Below are 10,235 nucleotides of genomic sequence, written 5' to 3' on the forward strand. Positions count from 1 at the left end.
CCGATGTGTACCTCATGGAGATCTGATTTTGGGCGAGAATAGCCAATGAATCAGATTGTGTGCTGTTATAGCAGTTTCCTCAAGATCTACATCTTCAGCCTACAGACTGCGTGCATGAGCCACACCAGGTGCACCAGTCACAAGCTCCGAAAAATACAGCATGCAACAGACCAGCACCACCCAGCATCTCACCTGCCCTGAGAGACTGTTCTAACAGATGGAGCCCAAAGCCGTGGATTAAAAGAACTCAACGGACACTTTGGAGGGATGACCCATAAACTAAGGGTATTATATGTGTGTATATATATATATATAACAGGGGAAAGTGGTGGCAATTCATTGGAACCTGCTGGGCATGGCATAGATGGTATGGAATAAGGGGTGGATAATGTCCTGGTTCCGGTGGGGATAGGGTTAACTTTTCCTGGTATTCCATGCCATGTGAGCCACGCCCACCCTGAGCTGCCGGGGGAGGGGGCAGGAAGTTGCTGCTTAAAAGCGGGCTGGGGCGGCCCCGGTCCGGCCGGCGAGCGGCGAGCAGCGGGGGGAGCGGCGGTTCCGTAATCGCGTTTGTATATTCCCCTATCCGTGTTGTTGTTGTTGTTGTTGTTGTTGTTTGCCTGTTCCCTTTGCTGTTCTGTTAAACTGCCTTTGTCTCAACCCAAGAGTCTTGCCTTTTCTTACGATTCTTCCTGTGTTTGGAAGGCACGAGCGAGCGACACGTGGTTCTTTGTTGCCGTCTGAGGCTAAACCACGGCAGCATGGTTTTGATGGATGGACCACTCAGTGCATAAGGAACTGGCTGGGTGGCCTCACTCAAAGGGTTGCTGTCAACGAATCAATATCCAAGTGGAAACCAGTGATGAGCGGTGTTCCTCAGGGGTCAGTACTGGGATCAGTGCTGTTTAACAACATCTTTTTCAGCGACATGGACAGTGGGATTGAGTGCAGCCTCATCAAGTTTCCTAACACCACCAAGCTGTGTGGCGCGGTTGACACGCTGGAGGGAAGGGATGCCATCCAGAGGGACGTTGACAGGCTTGAGAAATGGGTCTGTGTGAACTTCATGAAGTTCAACCAGGCCAAGTACAAGGTCCTGCACCTGGGTCAGGGTAATCCCAAGCACAAATACAAGCTGGGTGGAGAAGGGATTGCGAGCAACCCTGAGGAAAAGGACTTGGGAGTGTTGGTGGACAAGAAGCTCAACATGACCTGAAAATGTGCACTTACAGCCCAGAAAGCCAACCATATCCTGGGCTGCATCAAAGGAAGTAATGGCCAGCAGGTCGAGGGAGGTGATCCTGCCCCTCTACTCCACTCTGGTGAGACCCCACCTGGAGTACTGCATGTAGTTCTGGAGTCCTCAGCACAAGAAAGACATGGACCTGTTGGAACAGGTCCAGTGGAGGGCAATGAAGATGATGAGAGGGCTGGAGCACCTCTCCTATGAAGAGAGAGGTGGGCTTGTTCATCCTGGAGAAGAGAAGGCTCCGGGGAGACCTTATAGGAGCCTTCCAGTACCTAAAGGGGAGCCTTCCAGTACCTAAAGGGGGCCTACAGAAAAGATGGGGAGGGACTCTTTATCAGGGAGTGAAGCGATAGGATGAGCAGTATTGGTTTTAAACTGAAAGAGGGCAGATGTAGATTAGATATTAGGAAGAAATTCTTCACTGTGAGGGTGGTAAGACATTGGAACAGGTTTCCCCTAGAAGTTGTGGATGCCTTATCCCTGGAAGTGTTCAAAGGCAGGTTGGATGGGCTTTGAGCAACTTGGTCTAGTGGGAAGTGTCCCTGTCCATGGCAGGGGGATTGGAACTAGATGATCTTGAAGATCCCTTCCAACCCAAACCATTCTATGATTCTATGATTTCATGATTTCATTGACTTCATTGAAGGATAAACTATAAATTCCTGCAAGATATAAAACACTTGTTTCTATAAAAGCAACCTAGGTAAAAGCTGTATTTCACAAAATAATTTTGTTTCTGTTAACATGCATACTCACAATTTCAACTACTCACTATGAAAGACAGTGAAATAGAGGTCAAATGCACAATTTTTCTCATAAATATCATCATTTATAAAGTACATCAAATATGTCACCTAAAATCCAGCTGTCCAAACTACAGAATGATGCTTGTAGATGCTGTTAAAAAGTTTTATAAGCTAAATCAACAAATTCATCAGTTGATACAATAAAAGGAAGGTATGAAATCCCTGCCTAAAAATAATTATAAAAATAGAGAAATCACAGGTTTCAGTAATAGTAACTGTTGTCTCTATGAAAGGAAAACAAAATATTTCAAGCAGAAAAGAGATTTGAGAAACTCATATATTTCTGTAGCATAATATCATATTCTTTTTCCCTGAAGGGATGAGAGAATTGGGTTTCTATGACTGTTTAGAAAATTAAGTGTCAGGAATATCAACGTTTGTATATCAAAGTGTTGCATGTGCGCAATTTCAATTTGAATATTAGCTTAGTTGTTGTTTTATGGTTCTCTCCTATGTGTGGAAATGTCTTTACCTCTCCCATGCATTTCCCAATATGTATTTTAAAGTTTAGGTGGGTTTTGCTCTGATTTTTAAATGAAACTTATTGCTGCTGTGTAACTGTATTCTTGGCTGGTTAAAACACATGCAAAATGCAACCCCAAAGACTGATCTTTTGCATCAGCTTGACTTTTTGTGAGAAAACTTCTTCTCCTGTGAATCTTTTCAACTCCCCGCCATTGTACTGATCTTTGCATGGAGGGACTACACACAGAAAGGAATACACGCTTTTAGACACAGTCACTGTTGAGCACAAACTCACGACTTTTCTGTCCACTTGTGTGTGTGTCTGTGCTTGTATGCGTGTTTGTACACCTTGTGTGTCTGTAGGACATGACTTCAGGAGCTAAGGAGTTTACAAGCAACTTTTTGCCCTAAGCTAGTAAAAGTTGCACCAGATGCCAACAGGATGGATGAGGGCCTCTGTACTGGATTCAGCAGGGATAGAGTTAATTTTCTTTCTACTAGCTGTGTTTTGGATTTAGTATGCAAGTAATGTTGATAACATACTGTTTTAGTTGTTGCTAAGCGATGCTTACATTAGTCAAGGACTTCTTCAGCATCCCATAGAAGCTGAGAGGGAGCATAGACAGGACAAGCTGACCAAAGGAATATTCCATACCATAGATGACATACTCAGTATATAAAGGGAGGTTGGCCGAGGGGGAGGAATCCATGATAGCTGCTTGGGATGGGCTGAGCAAACTGATCATCAGCTGGTGAGAGCAATTTGTGTTGTATCGCTTTATTTTGTATATTCTTTTACCATTGTGACCAGTAGAAGTAGGGACGTGATTGTCCCCCTGTATTCAACACTGGTGAGGCCACACCTTGAGTATTTTGTCCAGTTCTGGGCACTTCAACACGAGAGAGGTATCGAGGTCCTGGAGCGAGTACAGAGGAGGGCAACGAAGCTGGTGAAGGGCCTGGAGAATAAATCTTATGAGAAGCAATTGAAGGAGCTGGGACTGTTTAGTTTGAGGAAGAGGAGGCTGAGGAGAGACCTCATCGTGCTCTACAACTACTTTAAAGGACATTGTAGAGAGGTTGGTGCTGGTCTCTTCTCACAGGTAATTAGCGATAGAACAAGAGGGAATGGCTTTAAGCTGCAACAGGGTAGGTTTAGACTGGGCATTAGGAAAAAAATTCTTCACAGAAAGAGTGGTCAGACACTGGAATAGGCTGCCCAGGGAGGTGGTGGAGTCACCATCCCTGAATGTGTTTAAGAGTCGTTTAGATGTGGTGTTGGGGGATATGGTGTAAGGAAGAACTTTGTAGAGTGGGGCTGATGGTTGGACTCGATGATCCCAAGGGTCTTTTCCAACCTAAATGATTCTACGATTCTATGATTCTGTGATTACTATTATTATCATCATTTTTCTCTTCTGTTACTGTTCTATTAAGCTGTCTTTATCTCAATCCATGAGTATTTTTCCCCCCTCCTTTTCTCCCTCTTCTTCATACCCTACTTAGGGTAGTTGGGGGGAGTGAGTGAGTGTCTGCATGGTGCCAGTTGCTGGCTGGAGGCAAACCACAACAGCCTCCCAGAGGAGGGCCACAAAGATAATCAGGGGGCTGGAGCAACTTGCCTGTGAAGACAGTCTGAGAGAGTTGGTTCTGTTTAGCCTGGAGAAGAGAAGGCTCTGAGAAGACCTTATAGCACCTTTTTGGTACATAAAGGGGCCCTACAGGAAAGAAGGGAAGTGACTGTTAGTGTAGTGAAAGGATGAGGGATAATGCTTTTAAACTGAAAGAGGGTATATTTAGATTAGATATTAGGAGGAAATTCTTTACTGTCATCATGGTAAGACACTGGAACAAGTTGCACAGAGAAGTTGTGGATACTCCCTCGCTGGAAGTTTTCAAGGTCAGGTTGGATAAGGCTTTGAGTAACCTGGTCTAGTGAAAAGTGTCCCTGGCCATGTCTGAAAGGTCAGAACTAGATGATCTTGAAGGTGCCTTCCAACACTGTCTGGTCTATGATTTTATGATTCTATGATTCTTGTGGTTTAACACTGGCCAGCAATTTAGTACCACACATCTGCTTGCTCACCCCCTGCAGTGGGATGAGGGAGTGAATTAGAAGGGTAAAAGTGAGAAAACTCATGGGTTGGGATAAAGGAAGACAGTTTAACCAATAAAGCAAAAGCTGCATGCGCAAGGAAAACAAAATAAGGATTCATTCACTACTTCCCATCAGCAGGTGCTTAGCCACCTCCAGGAAAGCAGAGCTCCATCACGTGCAACAATTACTTGTGAATACAAATGTCATAATTCCAAATGTCCCCCCCTTCCTTGTTCTTCTCACAGCTTTTATTGCTGAATGTGATGTCGTATGGTACATGGGGTATATACCAAGGGATATCCCTTTGGTTAGTTGGGGTCCTCTGACAGAGCAGTGTCCCCTCCCAATTTCCTATGCTCCCCAGCCTACTCACTGGTAGGGCAGTTTGAGATGCAGAAAAGGCCTTGAGGTTGTGTAAGCACTGCTCAGCAATAAGTAAAACTTCTTGGCATCCAAAACATAGCATCATACAAACTACTATGAAGAAATTTAACTCTACCCCAGCCAAAACCAGTACCTCAGGTGACTGGAATGAGCATCTCCTGATTCTAAAGCCCCATCTGCTTGGGCAGATTTGACAATGTTGGCTATCTATATCACTGCTTCCAGAGGTTCTGTTTCAGTTTTGTCCACGAATGATCAAAAAACAAAGCTCTGCAAGCAGTCTTTCTATTCTATTTTCCACAGAACTTGTTATGAATATAACTTTAAGGAGTACATACTCAGACCTTCAGAAAAAGGCTGTTTTGCCAGCCCTGATGGCTGGAGATTTCCTTACCAGAATAGTCTAACATGGGAACACCATAATTCAGCTGAATTTGCCAGGCTTGTCCTATTTCCTTTTAACTTAGAAGCATCTGATCAGCATGCCAAATATGACTCTCCTGCTCCATTGAATAATGAAAAGAACTGTTCAGACTCAACAATTATTACAATATCTCTCTATATAAGGCAGATTCTCAAGAACTAGATCACAGTTCATTTGTGACTGGTATTCATCAGTCCCCCTTGGGTGATGAAACTCCAGGGCTATCACGTTCCATTTCAGGAGAGAGAGGTTCATGGAACAATAAGTTCTCCTCTAGGGATTTCAGAAAGTTCTGGTGATGACTTTGCTGTGAGGTGAACTGAACAGTAAACTCAGTTTCAGGCTAATGCTGACTTAAAGGACAGTGACTATTCTTTGGACAATTGTGTTATTGTTGGGTGTCTTAAGAGGACACCAGAACCTGCTGAGCTGTCTTTGGACACTGAGGAGTCAGTCAGGGAAGAGAAAAGGGAAAACATGAAGAAACAGCAGCGAACTCAGTTTCACAGTTATAGTGACAGCGAACCAAGCAGAAGTTCTTTGACGTACTCTTTCATATATTCAGAAAATGTAGGAAGGTGCAAAAGCTTCTCACCCCCTGCAGTCAAGAAGAAAGATGATAAAAATAAATGTAAAGTAAAAGATCTGTCTCCACAGGACTTGATCTGGAGCCCCTCTTCAGGAAAGGACACAATGTGCTCTCCTTGTAATAACAGATTGTGCAGAAAAGGAATGCCCAGGAGTCCACAATCCTATTTGCAGCACAGTTAAGGCAGTCATGACTGTAGGACTAGGAAGGGGCATTGTGGCAAAGTTTAACTTAAAAGGAAATGATCAAGAAACAGAGAGAGTAGAATACACAGGAGCAAAAGAAACAAGAGAATGTTGAGAACTCATGACACCTGCACCTCTCAAGAAAGCCAGAGAGGCTCTCTAATTCATGAAAGCACTACATCCAGAGAATTAAGTAGATCATGAGCATGCAGCAAAGGCCATGGCAAAAGAAGATCAAGAAGAACAGACAGTCATCATTATTAAATGACAGATAATTGCCAAAGTAGATACCAGGAGGGTTCTGGTTTATGTAGTCAAAACATGGTTGAAGATGTTTATGAATCCTCATGCAGGAGGAGGATTCAGTCCAATGTTCACTATTCAAGGCAAGCTACTAGTCCAGAATACAGTATACAGTCTTTTACTGAAATGACAGGTCTACTTAGCTGTAGGATACTCAATGAAACACACTATTGTTACTAGGAAAACTACAAGTCAAGGAGTCAATCAAGCAATAGGTCAAGGACACCTTCTGGAAGTACTGATGGAATTAAAAGTGAAAAGCCTGTTGGAAAAGTAAGTACAAAACTCACCACTTGCACAATGCAGTCAAGGACAGCACAAGTCTAGAAAAAGGAAATGATCGCAAGAAAGCTCTATTAAAATTCACTGACTGCTACAAAAATGAAGATAGCCTTTCAGACAATAAAGCAAGTAGTGGAACAAAGTGTAAGAAAATAAAAAAAAAACAAAAAAACCAAAAAACAGATTAGGAGTCCAAGTGTGGAGACAATCTGTGAAGGAAAAATGATAAAATGAGGCATCATAAAAAGAAAAAGGGAAAGTGTAAGAATAAAAACCAGAAAGATCACACAAGTAACTCGGCACATTCTTTTCCAGTTGTGATTACAATTGATAGTGATAGTGACCAGGAGCTAGAAAGTATTGAATTTAACAGCAGTACTATTTGGACAGGCACAACTCAGATAAATGAGAGACAGAAAGAGCCTCTGTCTTTTCTGGGAATGACAGAATGTGAAGATATTGAGAGAGCCAGCAAGGAAACTGGAATAGCCACCAAAAATTATTGTTTTGCTACCACAAGAAAGATCTTAGATGGTGACATTACAAATGCTGAAGTTGAGCTTTGAGAAACAGGAACTGATAGAGAGTCTTGTCATAATGGATACCAGTACTAACACCACTCATACAGAAACTGTAATTAGCCATATTCAAGGCATGCAAGTAGCATCCTCCAGTCAACTGTCTTCTCACAGGACTTTATTTATAGAGCATCCAGAGGAACCACCATTGATACTAAGACTGCCAAAGAGGTTTGTCAACAGATCCTGTTGGTTTGATTGTCCAGGGGAAAAAAAAAAAAAAAAAAAGTAGTATCTTTTACACTGAACTATTCTCAAAAGTGAAGAAGATAGAGTATTGCTAGCACATAACTTCTACAGTCTCTCAGAAGTTTGAATGTTAAATTTCATAAAGCAACCTTATATTATCATAGTTTTAAAATATATCCAGAGAATATTTCAAACTTGTGTTTAAGAAAAACCCAAATTACAAAACCACAGATCTTATTTACTTGCTCTTGTTAGAAATTTGTTCTCTTCTCCCTTCACTTGTACTTGGGACAACCTTAATCAGAGAATTAAAATTGACTCACCTCCTCCCTAAATGTACAGAACTGAGCGGGCTGTAGAATGGATCCTCATTCTTGACCCTGCTTTCAGCTACACAATTGTGCTCCCCAGCACCACTTCGCTTTAGTTTACATAGGGTCAGATTTGAATGTTAACTTGTGTTGTGATTCTGTTCCATCTCAAACCAGAGCAACTTATCATGGATTTTAACAGGGCACTCACTAGGGGAATGATTTGAAGTTCTCAAACAACTAGCACATCTTGCATTCCATTACTATTCAGGGTGAGAGCACGGACACTTGAGCACAAGGAGGTGGGATCACACACACTCTAAGGTCCAGAGGGGAGAGGGGCACAAACAGGAAACAGCAAACTGGTCATCTTTCTGCAGTGGTCACCCAGGGGGATAACTAGTCTGATACAAACCACTTTCACTTTATTTTGTCTAAGAGTTTCACTTCTGATTGAAGCAGAGAAGCAAAATTTGCAGAATGCAGGATACAACCAGCCTGCTATGCCAATCCCTAGGTGACCTGGAGAGAGGACCTGGAGGGTTGGGGTTCCTGAAGCAGGCAGTGTGAGCATGAGAAGTGCTGCCATCAGTGCTGCGCCTCTGCCCTTGGGGAGGTCTTAGGCCACAAGACTGAGTTCCTGCTGGAAGCTCCTGGGCCGCCTGTTCAGTTCTCCCCTCTGCTTCACAAAGGTTGTAGTTGTGTAGCCTGACTCCCTCAGACTGGGTCTGTACTTCCTGCCTGGGATGTGCAAATCCCTCTTCTGGGGCTGGGGAAGGTGTGGTGGTGGTAGGTCTTTGGCCAGGTCTTGCTCATCCCTCCTCCATCACCCTGGGGATCTACAAAAATGATCTCAATTCATGCAACAGCACAGCCAGCGATGGTCTATGAGGACAGCACCTCCTCCATATCACTGCCTAGGTGTCCAGTCGTGGAAATTTGAGCTTGGGTACCAGAATCATTTTACTCCTCTCTGATGTTTTCAGTTTTTTGAAAACTGAAAGCGTTTCCTGCCCACCTTCAGGAATCCTTTGGTGGAGACCCAAATCAGTCACTGTCGTGGAAAGCATATGTTTAAAGCCATAGGAGAAACCTCGATGCTTTCCTTATCAATAAACAGTAACACTCAGCAGGAATAGTCCAAAACTCATGAAATGGACTCCTGGGTTGCAGTACCATGTATCACAGGAAGGTTGTGAAAGCGTGCCACAGGGAAATTTATTTTAGTGGAAGCATTTCTTTCTCTTGGTGTCTCTCCAGTGTACAAATCTAATCTGTAGGACCAGGAGGCACATCCCAGTTCATGGATCTAGGGGCACATGTTTCTTACTGAATATTGTGATGGGCCACAAATACTTGTTTCCTCTCTCCTCTCATATCCCTGTTTCCTTTGACTGGAGAGATCCAGACACAACAAGGGAGCATGCAATATATACCAACAGGTCCTGCTGTTGTGTTAACAGCAGTATAGGCACTCCTCCTCTAGAGAAATTGTTTTTTTCTTAATGTAATGGGGATAAGGTTGGCAAATACTAATAAACGACTGCATATTTTGAAAAATATAGTATGTGGATGAAATGGATTCATAGAAAATTGCACAGCTTTCTCTGAACATTTGAAGAAATGTCCCTAAGAGATTAAAAGCATGCAGACAAAAGTTGTAAAGAGTTAATTCCAGAAACTCCACATAGAGTTCATAGATCATGAAACTGCTGATCTTTGGTTTTTGTTTCTGAGACCATTTCAACTGGGATAGTAACAGAGGTTTTCCATTGATTTAAATCAAATATCATTGTGTATTTGTATGTTTTCAGATAAGACTATGCTGTTTTCTTTTGAAGGATGTATTCAGACTTTACTCCAGATGGATCATGAATGCTGGAAATGCCTAAATAACACCTGAATGTCTACATGTCTGATCATAGTTTGGGACCTGAGCTTTAAAATTCATTGGCTTGTGTAATTATAGAATCATAGAATGGTTCAGGATAGAAGCGACCTTAAAGGTCATCTAGTTCCAATCCCCCTGCCATGGACAGGGACACTTCCCACTAGACCAAGTTGCTCAAAGCCCATCCAACCTGCCTTTGAACACTTCCAGGGATAAGGCATCCACAACTTCTAGGGGAAACCTGTTCCAATGTCTTACCACCCTCACAGTGAAGAATTTCTTCCTAATATCTAATCTACATCTGCCCTCTTTCAGTTTAAAACCAATACTGCTCATCCTATCGCTCCACTCCCTGATAAAGAGTCCCTCCCCATCTTTTCTGTAGGCCCCCTTTAGGTACTGGAAGGCTCCCCTTTAGGTACTGGAAGGCTCCTATAAGGTCTCCCCGGAGCCTTCTCTTCTCCAGGATGAACAAGCCCAC

At 43.0% G+C, this 10,235-nt stretch overlaps 1 pseudogene; it reads left to right on the forward strand.

The window, feature by feature from the left end:
- The first annotated feature begins 5,198 nt into the window (after positions 1–5,198).
- LOC128902583 (E3 ubiquitin-protein ligase Topors-like) lies at positions 5,199–7,595 on the forward strand (annotated as a pseudogene).
- The last annotated feature ends 2,640 nt before the right edge of the window (positions 7,596–10,235 follow it).

The sequence above is a fragment of the Rissa tridactyla genome, chromosome Z (genome assembly GCF_028500815.1).
Source record: "Rissa tridactyla isolate bRisTri1 chromosome Z, bRisTri1.patW.cur.20221130, whole genome shotgun sequence".
Classification (NCBI taxonomy): Eukaryota; Metazoa; Chordata; class Aves; order Charadriiformes; family Laridae; genus Rissa; species Rissa tridactyla.